The following is a 17,182-nucleotide window of genomic DNA, read 5'->3' on the forward strand; positions in this document are numbered from 1 at the left end:
TAAAAAATTAAAAATTAAAAAAATGAACTATTATTTAAAATCGTTTTCCACCGACAAATAGAGCTTAAGAAAATAGTTTCTTCGTTTCCTTTGCACCTAGATTTGGAAGTAGATCGTTCCTAAATAAAAATAAAATAAAAAAAGATTTGGAAGTAGATTTGTTGCATACGTTTCTCAAAAAAAAAAAAAAGGAAAAAGCATAATTGAAATGGTGCAGCAGGAGGTTACGCCATCTTACTATGTCCTTAGTTATTAACTTGAGTCTTGACCAATCCCTTCATCGATCGACAGCAAAACGGGGCCAAGATATGCCTTCCGATAAGCATGAATTTGTTTGTGCGTCAATTTTATAATATTATATATACTTTTTTTTTTGGGTAGAAATAATATTATATATACATACAAGTACCAATGCAGTTTTGACCTACAAATACAATGGTGTGGACACATTTTATATACCACTTGCGTCTATTTATTTTTCTAGGCTGACTTTGAGTTTTGTTTCCAAGCAATTAAGTACTGCCTACCTGTTACAAGGGGTGTTGGCTACGTATCCTTTTTCTCTCAATATAATAAAAAGGGGGTTGGCCCACAGTTACGTATTACTTGCACGTAGACTCGCATGAGTGTTCATTAAAAACTAATTAAGCTAAAGATTCTATCTAGACTCATGTAAAATGATAAAGAAGAAAGTATGAATGAAAACATTTTTATTGTGTATAGTTGAAGGTATTTGATAAAGAATTTCAACTGTAGCATATAACATCATTCATTGCGAAAATTTAAATATTGTGACAAGGTTTTAGCAAAACTCAGTTGCTTATTGTTGGAAGATGATAATATTTGTTATCATTCTTAGAAATTTTTAATGAGTAGATATTGCCTTTAGGAAATGGGTATCAAAATTATTATACGAATAAGATTAACTTTGTATGACATATATTTTTTATGTATATAGTTTCATACTTCTTCAAATAAAAATACTATCTTAATTTTTTCACTTAAGTTGAGCACGTGCCACCCACACTAGTAATACATTTAAATTGTGAGAGAGTCATCAACCCTCATACTATTCATCCAAAAAAAAAAAAAAATCAACACTCATACTCGAGTAAATAAAGTCATAAGTTTGATGCAATTGATTTGGGTATTTTTTAGTCTTCGATAATTTATCTGTATAGTGTAATATATATATATATATATATATATATTTATATTAAAGCTCAGATTTGTGATAAAACACAAGAGCTTGTTTAGACTCCCAATTAAAATTATAGCTAGATTGCTTTTAGTCTAACTTAGACTGAATGCGAAACAAGAGTAAATAAGCGCAAAGAACCGATAGTACTACCCTAAGCCATATTCATCCATCATCAATAATAAAATAAAAGCTTAAAGAATAGAGAAGAGAGATACAAACACAAGATAACACTGAGATGTGTTATTAAAGAGAAAACCGAAGAGCTCAGCGAAAAACCTCTCCACGACCCTCAAAGTCGAAATCGATCCACTAGAGAATAAAGTTGAAGTACACGAATAACAAAAGACCCTCCAAGCCTAATTTACCCCATATATTTGAGCCCTCCAAGTTCCAACTGCCAACTGACTTCTCGGAGCCTTGTCTTCTCTAGCTTTCCGAATCTCGTAATTCATCCCGATTGCATCCACCAATGAATGACTCCTTCCAATGCTTCCTAGCAACACCAAAATCTCACTTTACACTCAATATGGGTGTGGTAAGAGTCTAGGCTAGCAACCTCTCAAAGATCTAGAGATGGAGAGGTAAGAGTTGAGGAAAACCACAAGAAAATGTGTAGATGATTGTGTGTATAACAATCTTTAACTCTAAGTGTATTTCCTAGGGTTTTTTCTTTAAAAAGCACTCCTTTCACTTTATAGGTAATGAGGGTATATATAGTGTGGGTAAAGACTTGGTAAAGCAAAATATAACTTTTTGCCAAACAGAGACTTTCGTTGGTCCTTTGCAGGTTGGCGTTACCCGCGAAATAATTGCAAAAATTACAGCTTGGCACGACTCTTCATCTTCCAGTCATGTGCTCTACATGTGACCTTTTTCGCGGGTTTCTTCTCGCGAGACACTCACGAGCCAATCGTAAAATCCACTTGTTTATCTTTTGAAGCTTGATTCTTCATTGATCTTTCACACTCATCCCATACAATTAATCCCACATACATACAAGAAAAATGATTGAAGAAATTACAATCAAATTTGGCACGGAATTAAAGCCAACACAATATAGTTGGAAATCACAACTTTACAATCTTCCCCTTTGGCTATTTCGTGACAAAACTCCTAAACAGACTCTAGACCTAAAACATGAGTTTGGGAACACAGGAAAAACTCACTCACACCTAAATCTAAAGGCTGTGAAGCACTTGCACCAAAAATACCTATATCTTGAAACACTTGCACATAACAACAAAACTTCATTCAGCTCAGAGACAAGTAGAACACAAGGTACGTATATGGAACAAGTAAAATGCAATCAAGATATCAAAAGGGATATATAACAATAAGCATAACTTGATCAGACATAAACAGTTATTAGGAAATGACCACAATGGACATTTATCAAGTAAATGATTATCCGGACACGTAATGCAATTAGGAGCAATGCTAGAATCAATTGCATCTCCAACAAACACATGATGCATTAAAGAAACTAAAGCAAAAAGCAATAGAAAACAATAAGCATCAAGAGATTGCTATACAAACCAAGATACAAAACAACACTAAAGAAAACAAAGTTATAAACTAAAGTACTTGAAAGCTTTAAACTAAAGCACTGTAAACATCCAACAGTTATAAAACCGAAAAGTAAACTAGAAACTACCAAAATAAACCAATGTTATACTAAAGTTACTACTCCCCCTCAAACTTTGATCTACTCCCCCTTTTTGACCGGAATGGCCAAAGGTACTAGAATGCACCAGACTCTGAATCCGACTCCTGATCTGATTTGTGCATCAAATCATCAACTTGAGACAAGAGGGCAATGATCTGGCCTTAAAGGTATGTGAATTGAGTTGTGGAGTAGTTGATATGTGAAGCTAGCATCATATGCAACTCTTCAACCCTTCCAATGAGATGATCAAGGTGATTAGGTGTTCTTGCTTGCACTTGGGAAGAAGGTTATGCAGTATCTTCCAGGACTAAAGTAAAATGCTCAATTTCCTTTTCAATGTTTCCCCCTTCTTCAATAGCATCATCTTTTGGAATTTGAGAGACATCAACACTTGGTCCGGGGATATAAGCTTTGCTTCGGATGATGGTCTGTTCACTAATAGGATCTTCCATTTGCATCACTTAAAGACCACTTAGAATCTTCACCCTTGCCCTTAAAATAAGAGACATGACAAGGCTTGGGAACAGTAGAGTTAGCCTTGAATTCCTCTTTGTGACGCTTTTGATGAAGAGGAGATAAATGTGACCACAAATGTCGATCTCCTTGTGAGTGAAGAGATCAAATAAGAATATGGTCCTTGGTCCTGACAAAGTCGTCAAGTTCTTCACTGGGTAGAGGTTGAAGACCATGATGTAGGCCAAAACTCTCATTTCTAGGGAGAACGCAAAGGTGTGCAAGGCCTTCTTGAGTTTTCCACCAAGAACTTTCACGAGGGGCTCTAGTTTCTCCTTTATCTCATCATATTGAAGAGATGTTTTCGGAGTCGTCGGACAAATCTCCAAAACCTCTTGAATTGATTCCCTTGAGATTGAGAATTCTCTCGCCCTTAACCAACAGTTGATGTGATCACTTTCCACAAAGGCATTGGCAAAGAATTCTCGGATAATATCTTCAAATACATTTCCCATTGGATTAAGCAACTTCTTCCATGTCCTTTCTTTGAACACATCCAGAATGAAAGTGCCCTCTAGGGACTCTAAGTCCACAGTCCTCTTTAGGACAATTAGGGCCCGTTTGTAGTGATCAAGAAATGCCATATTGGCATCGTCATTTCAAAATGAATCCAAGGAGGTGTGGGGATGCTTTGAAGACTTCTTTGTAGACTTTTTCTTGGTAGGAGACATCTACAAAACAAACACCAACACAAAGAAACAAAAACAAATACAAACATGGAAACAAACTTGATTAGACATAAGTTAGTCCATAAATGAACAAAATAGTCCTAAAAAACATAAAGACAAGCAAACAAAGTCACAAGATCATGTTTTAAGTGCTAAAGGTCTAACAAGACTTACATAGCATGATTGAAATGCAAAACATGTCAAGTGATCAAGTGTGTGCATCAAGTGTGCTTGTGGTGTGCATGTGAGATGCATGAGCAATGCATGACAAGGCACTTATGGGGAAAAGTGTGCAAAACACACAACTAATGTTTAAAATATGTTAAGGATGTAAAAACATAGTAATCCCCAAAATTTGGTACTCATATGAGTCCAAAACAATGAGAAAATGTCATTTGGGTATTTTATCAAACACTTAGAGTACATACAAACCACTAACATGTAAAACAATGCATGAATATGTTGAAATCTTGCCTAAAAACATGTCAAAATGCCACTTGGGGCCAACACAAACACAAACAAACACAATGGGACTCAGCCCAATCAAGAAAAATAAACAATTTTGCAAGAATATAAGTTTTCCCAACCCTTTTCAAAAATTAACCCAACCCTCGAAATCCTAGAATCTAAGACTTAATCTAAGGAATCAAGAGTGAAAAGATGTTAAAACATACCTTAGATGAGTCTTAGGGATGAAAGTTCTTGAGATTTGGGTGAGATTTTGAGAGAAAAAGTGTTTTGGGTTGAGAGAGACACAAAGGAGGCAAAAGAGAGTGATTTGAAAAAACTATCACTGTTTGGCTTTAAAAACTGAAAATCCGCTCATTTCGCAAGTAAGCTTCTTGCGAAGTTACTCGCAAAATTTCCTTTGAAGCACAGGATAGATTTCACGGGAAGCCATTTCTCACAAAAGAGTTGTGAGGGAGTCGCAAAACTCTCTATGTAAAATATAGAAGAAACTGAAAATGGCTTCCTCATTTTCATAGGTAAGGTCTTACTTGCAACTTACTTGTGAAAATGCCTCTGAAAGAGATTTTCAACAAAAACATATTTGGCATTTTGGAAAACTCTTAACACAAAAATGTTACACAAAAACACTTTCAAAAATATATAAAATACTCAAAAATCTTTTTGAGTTTGATCATCAAGCAACTGAGTATACACATATCACATTTGAACACGTACAATTACACAAATGAAATAGGCATTCATTAAACATTAAACTTGTGTGTTGTATGTGTGGATCAAGTATGAACTAGTCCATAGTCTAGTATGAAGCTTCAATGATCAATTCAATCAAGTCATACACAACTAGTACGAAGTCGAATGACCTATCTTACTTGTAGAAATGAACATATATGACCCCTCACCAATGTGTTTACATATTGATTGAAAGTTTTTCATTTGGCTTCCATATTTCATACTTTTGATTAAAATACAACTCTTTTTTTTTTCTTTTTTGAGAAAGGATGCCATGAACTTTTTGATATATCTTTGACAAATAAGCATTTGGCTTTGACACCATACATTTTTAATACAAATTTGCTACACCTTTTCCTAGTTAAACTAATTTTTGAAGCAAGGCTTTTTTAGCTCTTTTCTCCCTTTTAGAAAAAGACATTTGTAGAGCTCTTTGAAAAAGAAAAAAAAGTGAGAAGATATATAGGCACAAGTCTACGTATGTATCAAGATCAAGCAAGACCATTGACCAATCATTCATGACAAGTTTGAAGATCTATTTACAACAATCAAACATAGATTTCTAGATGTCGCTTACAATTGAAAAATGTACATACATAATAAGCTAAGCTCGTAAATGCACTACGCCATTAGTACAAAGGTACTAGGCCAAACTCAACATGTGATATACTCAACTTTTTGAGATTTTTCATTTTTTATGGTTTTTTTTTTTTTTTTAATTTTTTCAACACACTCAAAAACAAAGCAATAAAGTAAGATCAACTAAAATAAGGTAAACAAATAACGACTTGAAAAAGAAACATGCTTAAAACGGAAGCAATGACACAAGAAGATTGCATATATCATGATGCATGAAACTATAACCCTAATACGTTTGAAGTATTAATGCATGGGGATAGTGAGTGATTATGCATGAGTACTCTTCTTCACCCACATTGTACAAGTGTTTTGGGTGTGATCCTTAGAAGGAGGGGTACAACTGACATAACTCTCAAACCTTGGGGTGAAGCTATCAAGGCATGATGAAATGTTCTTCAACATCTCCATAACATCTCTAATGAGTTTTCCCTCATTTTCTCCTTTAGCTTGAATTCCCTTTGGTGTTCTTCTTGAGTTGTCTTAGCCACACAAGGAATTAGCCCTCTTGAATGCTTGAAGGTTGAAGCAATTTGGCCTTGTGTGCCCTTGCATACCACAATGATGACAAAAATGCTTCACTTGAAGTCCCTTTTGACTTTTGGGTAATGCCTTCTCTTTTTCCTTTGGTTTTGGACCAATGGTTCTTTTTGCAACAACATGGGTCTCAATCTTGGGCTTCTCCACTTTAGGCTTCTTTACATTCTTTGTTGATACAAACTTCACTTCCTTCTTAGCCCCGCTACTTGAGCTTCCTTCACCGGTATAGCCTAAACCGGTCTTGTCATTTGAAGGCTTTTGAGAAGAAAGCACACTATCAAGCTTCTTGGTGGAAATGCGCTCCACTTTGACATTTTTCTTGGATTATTTCATGTTTAAGGAACTTGATTTTAGAATACACATTCAACAACTCTTCCTTTAACTCTTCAACTTCACATTTAGCTTCCTTAAGTTGCATAATTGTGGATTTATGATCTTCTTCAATTTTCTTCATCTTTCTAACCGCATTCTTTGCAACTTTAGCATATTTGCCACAATCTTCTAGCAACACATGATACACTTCTTGAAGGTTCTTCTCACCTTCATTGAGATACACATCTTCATCTTCCGAGTCATCAACTTCTTCACCTTTAGAATGTACACCTAGCTCATCAACCAACTCGCTCAATTCATCTCTGGAGTCAACTGCGGTAATTGCCATGAAAGCTGAATAGTTTCCCTCACTATCACATTCTTCTTCCACATCAGAATTTAAGCTTTCTGAATCACTAAGAGTAATTGCAAAACTTTACCCTTTCCTCTCAAGTAGTTTGGACATTCTTTCTTGAGATGTCCATGCCCATTACATTCATAGCACACGATTCCTTGAGTTGATGATGAGTCTTTCCCATCCTTCTTCTTGAACTCTCTCTTGTCATTTTTGAAGGATGAGAACTTTCCTTTGCCAAACGACTTCCCATTGTTCTTCATCTTGAGAAATTTTCGGAAGTTCTTTGCAAGAAACGCCACCTCCTTCTCTACATCGTCTTCATCAGAGAAATCACCCATCTGATCATTTATAGTCTTGAGAGCAAAGGATTTGCTGGACTGGTGAGAGGGTAGTTCGAGCTCATAGGTTTGGAGAGGTCCAATGAGTTCTTGAATCTTTATCTCATCCAAATCTTTTCTCTCCTCTATGGTGGTGACCTTAGCCCAGAAGCTTTCGGGTAAGGATCTCAAGATCTTCCTCACCACCTTGGCATCTTCAATCTTCTCCCCAAGATTGAGCTTGGCAATCACTATCTCGTTGAATCTCCCATAAAAGGAATCGAACAACTCATCGTCACTCATCTTTACTTCTTTAAAACGAGTAGTGAGCATTTGAAGCTTGGTGTCCTTAACCTTCTTGGTACCTTCGTAGGTTGTCTCAAGAATGGTCCACGCCTCTTTGGTGGTCTTCACATGCGAAATCCTATGAAACTTATCAGTAGAAACACCATAGAAAATAGCATTAATTGCTTTGCTATTGGCATTTGCCAAAGCAAGAGCAGTCTTATCCCATTCAGATTTGGCTGTAGTGGGTCTTACCTAACCATTTTCGATGGAATCCCACACCGTCTCATCAATCGCACAAAGAAAAGCACGCATACGTACTTTCCAAAAAGTGTAGTTACTCCCATCAAAGTAAGGAGGAGCATTAAAGGATTGAGATCTATCCATCTCACATGGGGTCTAGGATCATACTAGGATATTGAAATCTCACAAGTGTACCCGCTCTGATATTAATTGAAAGCTCAAATTTGTGCTAAAAAACAAGAGCTTGTTCAGACCCCCAATTAAAAATTTTGGCTTAATTGCTTTTACTCTAACTTAGATTAAGTGTGGAACAAAAGTAAATAAGCACAATGAACCGATAGCACTACCCTAAGCCATATTCATCCACCATCACAATAAAATGAAAGCTTAAAGAGTAGGAAAGAGAGATGCAAACACAAGATAACACTGAGATGTGTTATTAAAGAGGAAACCGAAGAACTCGACGAAAAACCTCTCCGCGACCCTCTAAGTCAAAATCGATCCACTAGAAAATAAAGTTGAAGTACACAAATAACAAAAGACCTGCCAAGCCTAGTCTACCCCATGTACTTGAGCCCTTCAAACTCCTACTACCAATTGACTTCTCGGAGCCTTGTCTTCTCTAACTTTCTGGATCTCGCAATTCTGCCCAATTGCACCCGCCAATGAATGGCTCCTTTCAATGCTTCCCAACAGTACCAAAATCTCACTTTATACTCAGTAAGGGTGTAGTAAGTGTTTGGGCTAGCAACCTCTCAAAAATCTAGAGATGGAGAGGTAGGAATTAAGGAAAACTACAAGGAAATGTGTAGATGATTGTGGGTATAACAATCTCTAACTCTCAAGTGTGTTTTCTAGGGTTTTCTCTCTAAAAAGCACACCTTACACTTTGTGGGTAATGATGGTATATATAGTATAGGTAAAGACTTGGTAAAGCAAAACATAACTTTTTGCCAAACAGAGACTTTTGCGGGTCCTTCGCAGGTTGGCGTTGAATGCTCAAAAATGTGTGAAAACACAAGAGCTATTTAGACCGTCAAATTAAAGTTACGGCTCAATTGCTTTTATTCTAACTTTTTTAAGTGCAGAAACAAGAGTAAATGAAATGCAACTAACCGATACTACTCTAGTGCATAAACATGAACAACAAACATTAAAAGTAAAGCACAAGAGTAAGGAAAGAGAGAATGCAAACATAAGATAACACGCCGATGTGTTATCGAAGAGGAAACCTCAGAACTCGGCGAAAAACCTCTCCGCTTCCCTCTAAGCGATAATTGATCCACTAGACAATCAGTTGGGATACATGGGTTAGCAAGAGACACTCCAAGCCTAATCTACCCGTTGTACCTAAGCCCTCCAAGCTCCTACTCCAACAAGGCTTCTCGGAACCATGTCTTGTCTAGCTTTCCGGATCCCGTAATACGCCCGATTGCATCTGCCAAGCCTCATCGACTTCTTTTGGCAATTCTCCAAAGCTTTTTAACCACCAAAACACTCTTTACACTCTAAAAATGTGTGGATTATGTTTAGGTACAAATCTACTCTCAAGGTATGACAATGGGAGAGGGATGGAGATGAGGATACAATGATTTCTCACTAAGGATGAGTAGCTCTCTCTCTAAAAGATGGGTGTGTGTGTTATAGAAAACCTATTTAGGGTTTTTCTCACTGAATACCTTGTTTTACATTTATGGGTAATGAGGGTATATGTAGTATGGGTGAAGGGTAGGGAAGTCACACTTAAAAATTCTCTAAGCAGAAAGTCTCGTGGGTATCTCACGGGAAGGCCTTCCCCGCGAAATACTTGCGAAAATGACAGCCTGACTTGATTTTTTAGCTTCCAGTCATGTGCTTCTCACATGCCTTTTTTGCAGGACTCTTCTCGCGAGCTAGTCGCGAAATGCAATGATCTTCATTTAAGCTTGAGTCTTCACCAACTTAATATTAAACCCAATACAATAAAATCCCACAAAATACAAGGAACAAAATTAAAGCAAGTACAACACTTTTTGTCATGGAATAAAGCCAACATAAAACATAGTTGTAAATCACAACTTTACAGGTGTTACTTGTGAAATAGTTGCAAAAATTACAGCATGGCACGACTGTTCATCTTCTAGTCATGTGCTCTAAACATGGCCTCTTTCACAGGTTGCATCTCGCGAGACATTCGCGAGCCAATCGCAAAATCCACTTGTTCATCTTTTGAAACTTGATTCTTCACCGATCTCTCACACTCATCCCTTACAATTAATCCCACATACATACAAGGAAAATGATTGAAGAAATTGCAATCAAATTTGGCACGGAATTAAAGCCAACACAATATAGTTGGAAATCACAACTTTACAATATATATATATATATATATATATAATTTTTATGCTAAATGTGTGAAAAAAAAAAAAAAAAAAAAAAAAAAAAAAAAAAAAACTAGTTTTTCTATAAGTAATTTTTAAAATTTTAAAAAAATAAAAGAGAATTTAAAAAAAAATAAAAAAAAGTTATTTCAAAACAGATACATATATAGTTGAAGTCTTTGAAACTAACAAGCGTATTTATTATTACCGCCCACCCATGGCATGATGATCACTTTACAAGTATAAGTATTTGTGAGGTGGGGGTGGGGAAGGGCCGGGGTTCAAGGCTCCAGGAAGAAGTTTTACACACATATACACTTAAATTAGGTTATAGTAAAATTTCTATCTTAAAAATAAATAAATAAATAAATAAATAAAAAGCCTATTTATTGAATGGCTTCCCATGAAAATATTTGACCCATAATTAATCAACAAATAGTAGCTTGCGGCCTGCTTTTGGCTTCCTAGTCCCTTCTACAAAGACTTTCATTTTATGACAATGCTACTTCGTCATGGGTCATGTTCAATTTGATGATCTAATTCTAACCTAAAAGGCATGAATTTCTTAGGGAAGTAGTTGAAACATTACACGTAAAAAATCTGGCCTAACACTGACAAAATAACCATTTTGTGCTGGTCACGTATGTATTATCTTTTAGTATTTTTAAGGGGGTAATACTAGAGGCATACAAATTTCATAACATTTTTTTATAACTTACAAATTTCATTACATTTTTTTTTATAACTGATGAAAATAATAATTATGATGGATGCAACATTACATTTTGTTGATATGGAGAGCTATCTACCCGTGGTGGATGGGGGTGCCCTTTGAGGCATTAATCCAAGGGCAAGGGGCAAGCATAGAGGGAATCCCATGACCATTGAGGAACGGACCAACAGAGCCACCTTTCCTATCTAACCAATTCTATCTTAGATTCAACTACTTTAATACCCCGCTTAATTACAGGTTCACGCTATTAAGCTCAGTTCAACATTTTGATGGACTCACTATTCACACTATTTTTATTATATGGCAATTAAAACATACCCATTGAATAGTTGTGAAAGCAATCATATCATTAGACTAATTAGTTTTAAATTCTTATAGCATTTTGCCTTTTTATCCTACCTCATCATCCCCCATGTGAACCTTAGGAAACACTGCCGGGTTTTGTGTATATTCGTTACAGCTTGTTTTCCCCAAATGGGTATGAAGAACCATATGCTTTGACAAAAAATAAATCATTGTCCTTAGTTTCTTTCTGACAATTTCTACAGAGGACAACTCAACAACTTCCGTTTAGCAAGGAAAACTTGTCCATCTTTAGGTTTATTAAAATTAGCAAAAGTTCAATTTAGACGTTTATAAACCTATCAATACACAAAATTTATATAAGACTATAATATAGCAGGGAGAGCACAACATATACATAACTTCTTGGCCCTCATTCTCCATGAGAAATTGGTGAACTAGCTAGTTATTATATTATTTTTTTTGTTTTAATAGTTATTGACCAAATATTGAATGATATTTAAATGTGAACTTCAAAACCCCTGTAGAGACCATATGAGATTCAACCGGCTTAACTTCTTTTTTTTGGAGGGGGTTCCAAATTCTTCAATTTTAGTATGGAATCCTTGAACAAGTCATTGTGTTATATAAATTCAAAATTAGAGTTTTAAAACTGTTTTTTTAGCCAAGTTACACTTATGCCTCGATGATGGCCTATGCAGTGAGATCATCTCTGCAATGCTGCACCGGTAGAGTAGATCTAACCCGTTGAATTTAGGGGTATTTTTTTAATGTCAATTATTTACGTCTTATCTCTGATAAAGACCTTTACAATGTGTCCTCTATCTGAACGAACACACACACACCAAAAAAAAAACTAATATATAAAAAAGACTTGAAAAGAAACAAGTAAACCTAGAGCAACGTTGTACATTGAAACCTAATAATGAAAAGTTTCACCCTAATACGCGTGTTATGAAATGCATAAAGTTTAGCGGTTTGGCTCATGTCATGGCATCAGGATTAGATTTGTAGCAAGAATCATACTCGAATCAATTTCGTCGTTGATGAGGATAAAAGGAGAGCTTAAACCACACGGACATAAAGCCGACGGTTTAATACTTTTTCTTTGGGCGTAGCAGACGGTGCTTATGCTGACGGTCATAGTATCAGCTGACTCCGTGGTTGACGACTCAAATGCTGACGGTATAACAAAGGTGACGGAGGAAAATTGAGGCTGACGGACCGGGCACAAGTTTACTTGCTTTCCACGCTAGATAATATTTAAAGGATCCCCATAAGGAAAAGATCCCGTAAAATACGCTCAAAAGGACTCCTATAAGGAAAGGACTTCTACTCCAAGGTAAAGAGGTCAACCTTCTACTAGTATAAAAGCCCAAGCATCCTCACAAACTAAGGTACGCATAATTTACCCTCTCTAGCACTCTAGAGCAGTGAGAATAGTTCTAACTTGACCTTCGGAGGGTGTTTGGCCGGTACCACACCGGTACTCTCTGCTAGGTTCTTCCTTTTCGTTGTGCAGGTGCCGTTTGATCGTACGAGGAACGTGTGACTCACTGGTGATACTATTTTCGGCATCATCAGTTGGCGCCGTCTGTGGGAAGCGTAGCACGTTCTCGCTTCCTAGACAAAAGAGTTACATGGTACTCACTCGCTCAATGGCGACTACCAACGACGCTCAAGAAGAAGAAGCCCCTACGACTGCTCTTGAAAGACAGGTGAGGACACTCGCCGCTGCCGTAAAGCGCCTCACCAAACAAAATCACGACCTAGAAGAGCAACTGAGACAGAAGAATGCAGCCCCCAACAACCAAGGAGCAGATCAAGAGGGAACTAGCGCCGACAGGAGAAATCAGGAAGGCCCCCAGGCCAGCAACGCCCCGAGCAAACCAGAACGGCAGAACACGAGCATCCCCTCCCTCGCAGAGATTGCTCCGCCACTTGTTATCGCGGAGATGCAGGCCATGAAGGAACAAATGGAGGTCATGATGAATGCTCTCAAGGGACGAGTATCAAGCGACCTGGACGACCTTGTCAACCGAACTGACTCGCCGTTCACCGCCACCGTCAACTCCTACCCTTTACCAAGCAAATTCCGCATGCCACAGATAGACAGTTATGATGGGGTCAAGGACCCGCTGGACCACCTGGAGACCTTCAAGACCCTAATGCACCTTCAAGGAGTAGCGGACGCCATCATGTGTAGGGCCTTCCCTACAACACTGAAGGGCGCAGCGAGAATTTGGTTCAGCCGACTGGCACCAAACTCCATCGGCACCTTCAAAGAGCTCAGCGCTCAGTTTACCGCACACTTCATTGGAGGCCATCGATACAAGAAGTCTACAGCGTGCTTGATGAGCATGAAACAGCGAGAAGATGAAACTTTAAGGGCTTACATCTCCCGCTTCAACAAAGAGGCACTCTCAGTCGATGAAGCCGACGATAAGATCCTTGTTGCGGCATTCACGAATGGCTTGAAGAAGGGAAAGTTTTTGTTTTCCCTATACAAAAACGACCCTAAGACCATGTCGGAAGTGCTTTACCGCGCCACGAAGTATATGAACGCTGAAGATGCCCTATTAGCTCGGGAAGAGAAGCCCAGGAAAAGAGAACGACAAGAAGACAATCGGCAAGACCAAGGCCGCAAGAAGACAAGAACAGGAGACCGGAGGGAAGAAAGACACCCTAGACCAATGGGGGGAAGGTTCACAAGCTTCACTCCGCTAACAGCCCCGGTGGATCAAGTCCTTATGCAAATCAAGGACGAAGAGGCTCTGACGTTCCCAGGAAAACTGAAAAGCGACCCCAACAAACGTTCCAGGGATAAGTATTGCCGTTTCCACCGCGACCACGGCCACGACACGGCTGATTGCTATGACCTCAAGCAGCAGATTGAGGCCCTTATCAGACAAGGAAAGCTGCAGAGATTCGTTAGCAAGGAGAGAGCGGATCCCCCCGCACAAGACCAGCACCCCCGACGGGACAATGAGCGACCGAGGCCTCCGATCGGGGATATCAGGATGATCGTAGGAGGAACGGCTGCCGCCGGGTCATCCAAGAAAGCCCGCAAGACCTATCTTCGGATGGTACAAAATGTTCAGCTGACGGGAGTCGTGCCGAAGATAGCACGGAGAGAAGGTCCCATAATCGGATTCTCAGAGGAAGACGCGCAACGCCGCTCGTCGTCACCATCCACATGCACCGATGCGTTCAGCGGATATTCTATACTATACAGCGTTCCAGCAGATGAGGATCGACAGAGAGCGGTTGATCCCAACCAACGCCCCGCTTGTTGGCTTCGGCGGGAGCCGGGTATTCCCATTAGGCGCAGTCACATTATCCGTCATTGTAGGCGACTACCCTCGACAAATAGCCAGGGACGTGACATTCTTGGTGGTCGATTGCTCATCAGCCTACAACGCTATCCTCGGGCGACCCACGCTCAACTCATGGAAAGCAGTAACCTCCACCTATCACCTAATGATCAAGTTCCCGACTGATTACGGAGTAGGCGAACTGCGCGGGAGTCAGATGGCCGCACGCGAATGCTACATAGCCATGATGGAAATGGAGGATCAGGTTCAGGCTTTAAGCATAGAAGAGCGCCGGACGGTAACAGAGCCGGTCGAGAAGTTGGAAGAGATACCCCTTGACAATTCCGATCCTAGTCGAACGACCAAAATTGGAACGCTCGCTAACACCACGATCCGTCAGGAGCTCGTAACCTTCCTCAGACGCAATCGGGACGTATTCGCGTGGGATCATGAAGATATGCCGGGAATAGATCCTTCAGTCATGGTGTATAGGTTGAACGTATCGCCCGCCTTTCCACCTATCAGACAGAAGAAAAGAGTGTTTGCCCCCGAGCGAGACCGAGCCATAGCAGAAGAAGTCAGAAAGTTACGGGAAGCAAGTTTTATTAGAGAAGTATACTATCCCGACTGGTTAGCAAATGTGGTGATGGTCAAGAAGGCGAGCGGGAAATGGCGGATGTGCGTGGACTTCACCGATCTCAATAAGGCCTGCCCCAAGGATAGCTACCCCCTCCCGAGGGTCGATATCCTAGTAGACTCCACGGCTCGACACCAGCTGCTGAGCTTTATGGACGCCTTCTCGGGGTACAACCAAATCCGAATGCATGAAGCCGACCAAGAGAAAACGTCGTTCGTAACCAGCCAAGGCCTCTTCTGTTACAAGGTGATGCCCTTCGGCCTAAAAAACGCAGGCGCAACGTACCAGAGACTCATGAACAAAATGTTCGCGCAGCAGATTGGGAGGAATGTCCAAGTCTATGTGGACGACATGTTGGTGAAAAGCCGAAAGGAGGAAGATCATCTAGGAGATCTCAAAGAAACATTCGACACACTTCGCTCCTACAATATGAAGCTCAATCCAGGAAAGTGTGCCTTTGGAGTAACGGCAGGAAAATTCTTAGGATTCATGGTGTCTCAGAGGGGCATCGAAGCAAATCCGGACAAGATCCAGGCCATCCTGGATATGGCACCACCAAGAAATGTGAAGGAGGTACAAAGCCTCAACGGAAAGATAGCGGCACTAAACAGGTTCGTGTCAAGGGCTACGGACAAGTGTTTACCCTTCTTCCGAACATTGAAGAAGTCCTTCGAGTGGACTGACGAATGCCAGCAAGCGTTCGAAGAACTGAAGGTTTACCTTTCCTCCCCACCATTACTAAGCCCGTCGCAGCCAGGAGAAGAGCTTTTTCTCTATCTAGCCGTCTCCCCCGCGGCAGTTAGCGCGGCCCTGATCAGAGAAGAGGAGAAAGTACAAAAGCCCGTGTACTACGCAAGCCGAGCGCTTCATGGGGCCGAAGAAAGATACCCGCCCATGGAAAAACTTGCCCTGGCATTGATCACGGCAGCCCGCAAGCTCAAACCGTACTTCCAAGCCCACACGGTGAACGTTTTGACCGATAAGCCTTTAAGGCGAGCAATGAGCAGTCCCGAGGCCGCGGGACGATTGGCATTATGGGCTATAGAACTGAGCGAATTTGATATTCAGTACCGCCCGCGGACTGCCATCAAGGGACAGGTCGTCGCCGACTTTATAGCTGAGTTCACTCATGATGAAGACAAGGAAGCAGCAGAGTCCCCTCAATGGAGTATATATACGGACGGGTCATCCAACAGGCAAGCCGCAGGGGCCGGCATTGTGCTATTATCGCCCGAAGGGGACACCATCGAATGTATGGTCCGTCTCGACTTCCCTGCCACCAACAATGAATCAGAGTATGAGGCTCTGATAGCAGGGCTCGACCTCGCCAAAGCAGCAGGAGCCGCGAGGGTAGTCATCTACTGCGATTCACAGGTCGTCACTAACCAAATCAATGGAGACTATGAGTGCAAGGGCGAAAAGATGAAGAAGTACCTTGGTGAAGTAAAAGCGAGAGTGGCTGACCTAGAAGCTAAAGTTGTCCAAATCCCTAGAGAAGAAAACGAGCGGGCCGATCGCCTAGCGAAAGCCGCCTCAGCAGAACAAATGGTCATCCCTGGTAATGTACTCTCCTTCATACAGCTTTCTCCGCTAATAGACCTCAGCAACATGCAGGAAATATGCTCCGACAAAAGCTGGACGACGCCGTTAGTTTCATACTTGAGGGACGGGGTCTTACCAGACGAAAAGGAAGCCGCAAGAAGACTTAAGGTCCAGGCAGCGAGGTTCGTCTTGATAAAAGATGTCCTTTACAAAAGAGGTTTCTCCCGACCATATCTAAGATGCTTGGGTGTGGAAGAGGCAGACTATGTCATGAGAGAGGTGCATGAAGGAATCTGCGGAAACCACTCAGGGACCAAATCGTTGGTACACAAGCTTGTGCGAGCAGGATAC

This window comes from Quercus lobata, chromosome 2 (genome assembly GCF_001633185.2).
Source record: "Quercus lobata isolate SW786 chromosome 2, ValleyOak3.0 Primary Assembly, whole genome shotgun sequence".
NCBI classification, from domain to species: Eukaryota; Viridiplantae; Streptophyta; class Magnoliopsida; order Fagales; family Fagaceae; genus Quercus; species Quercus lobata.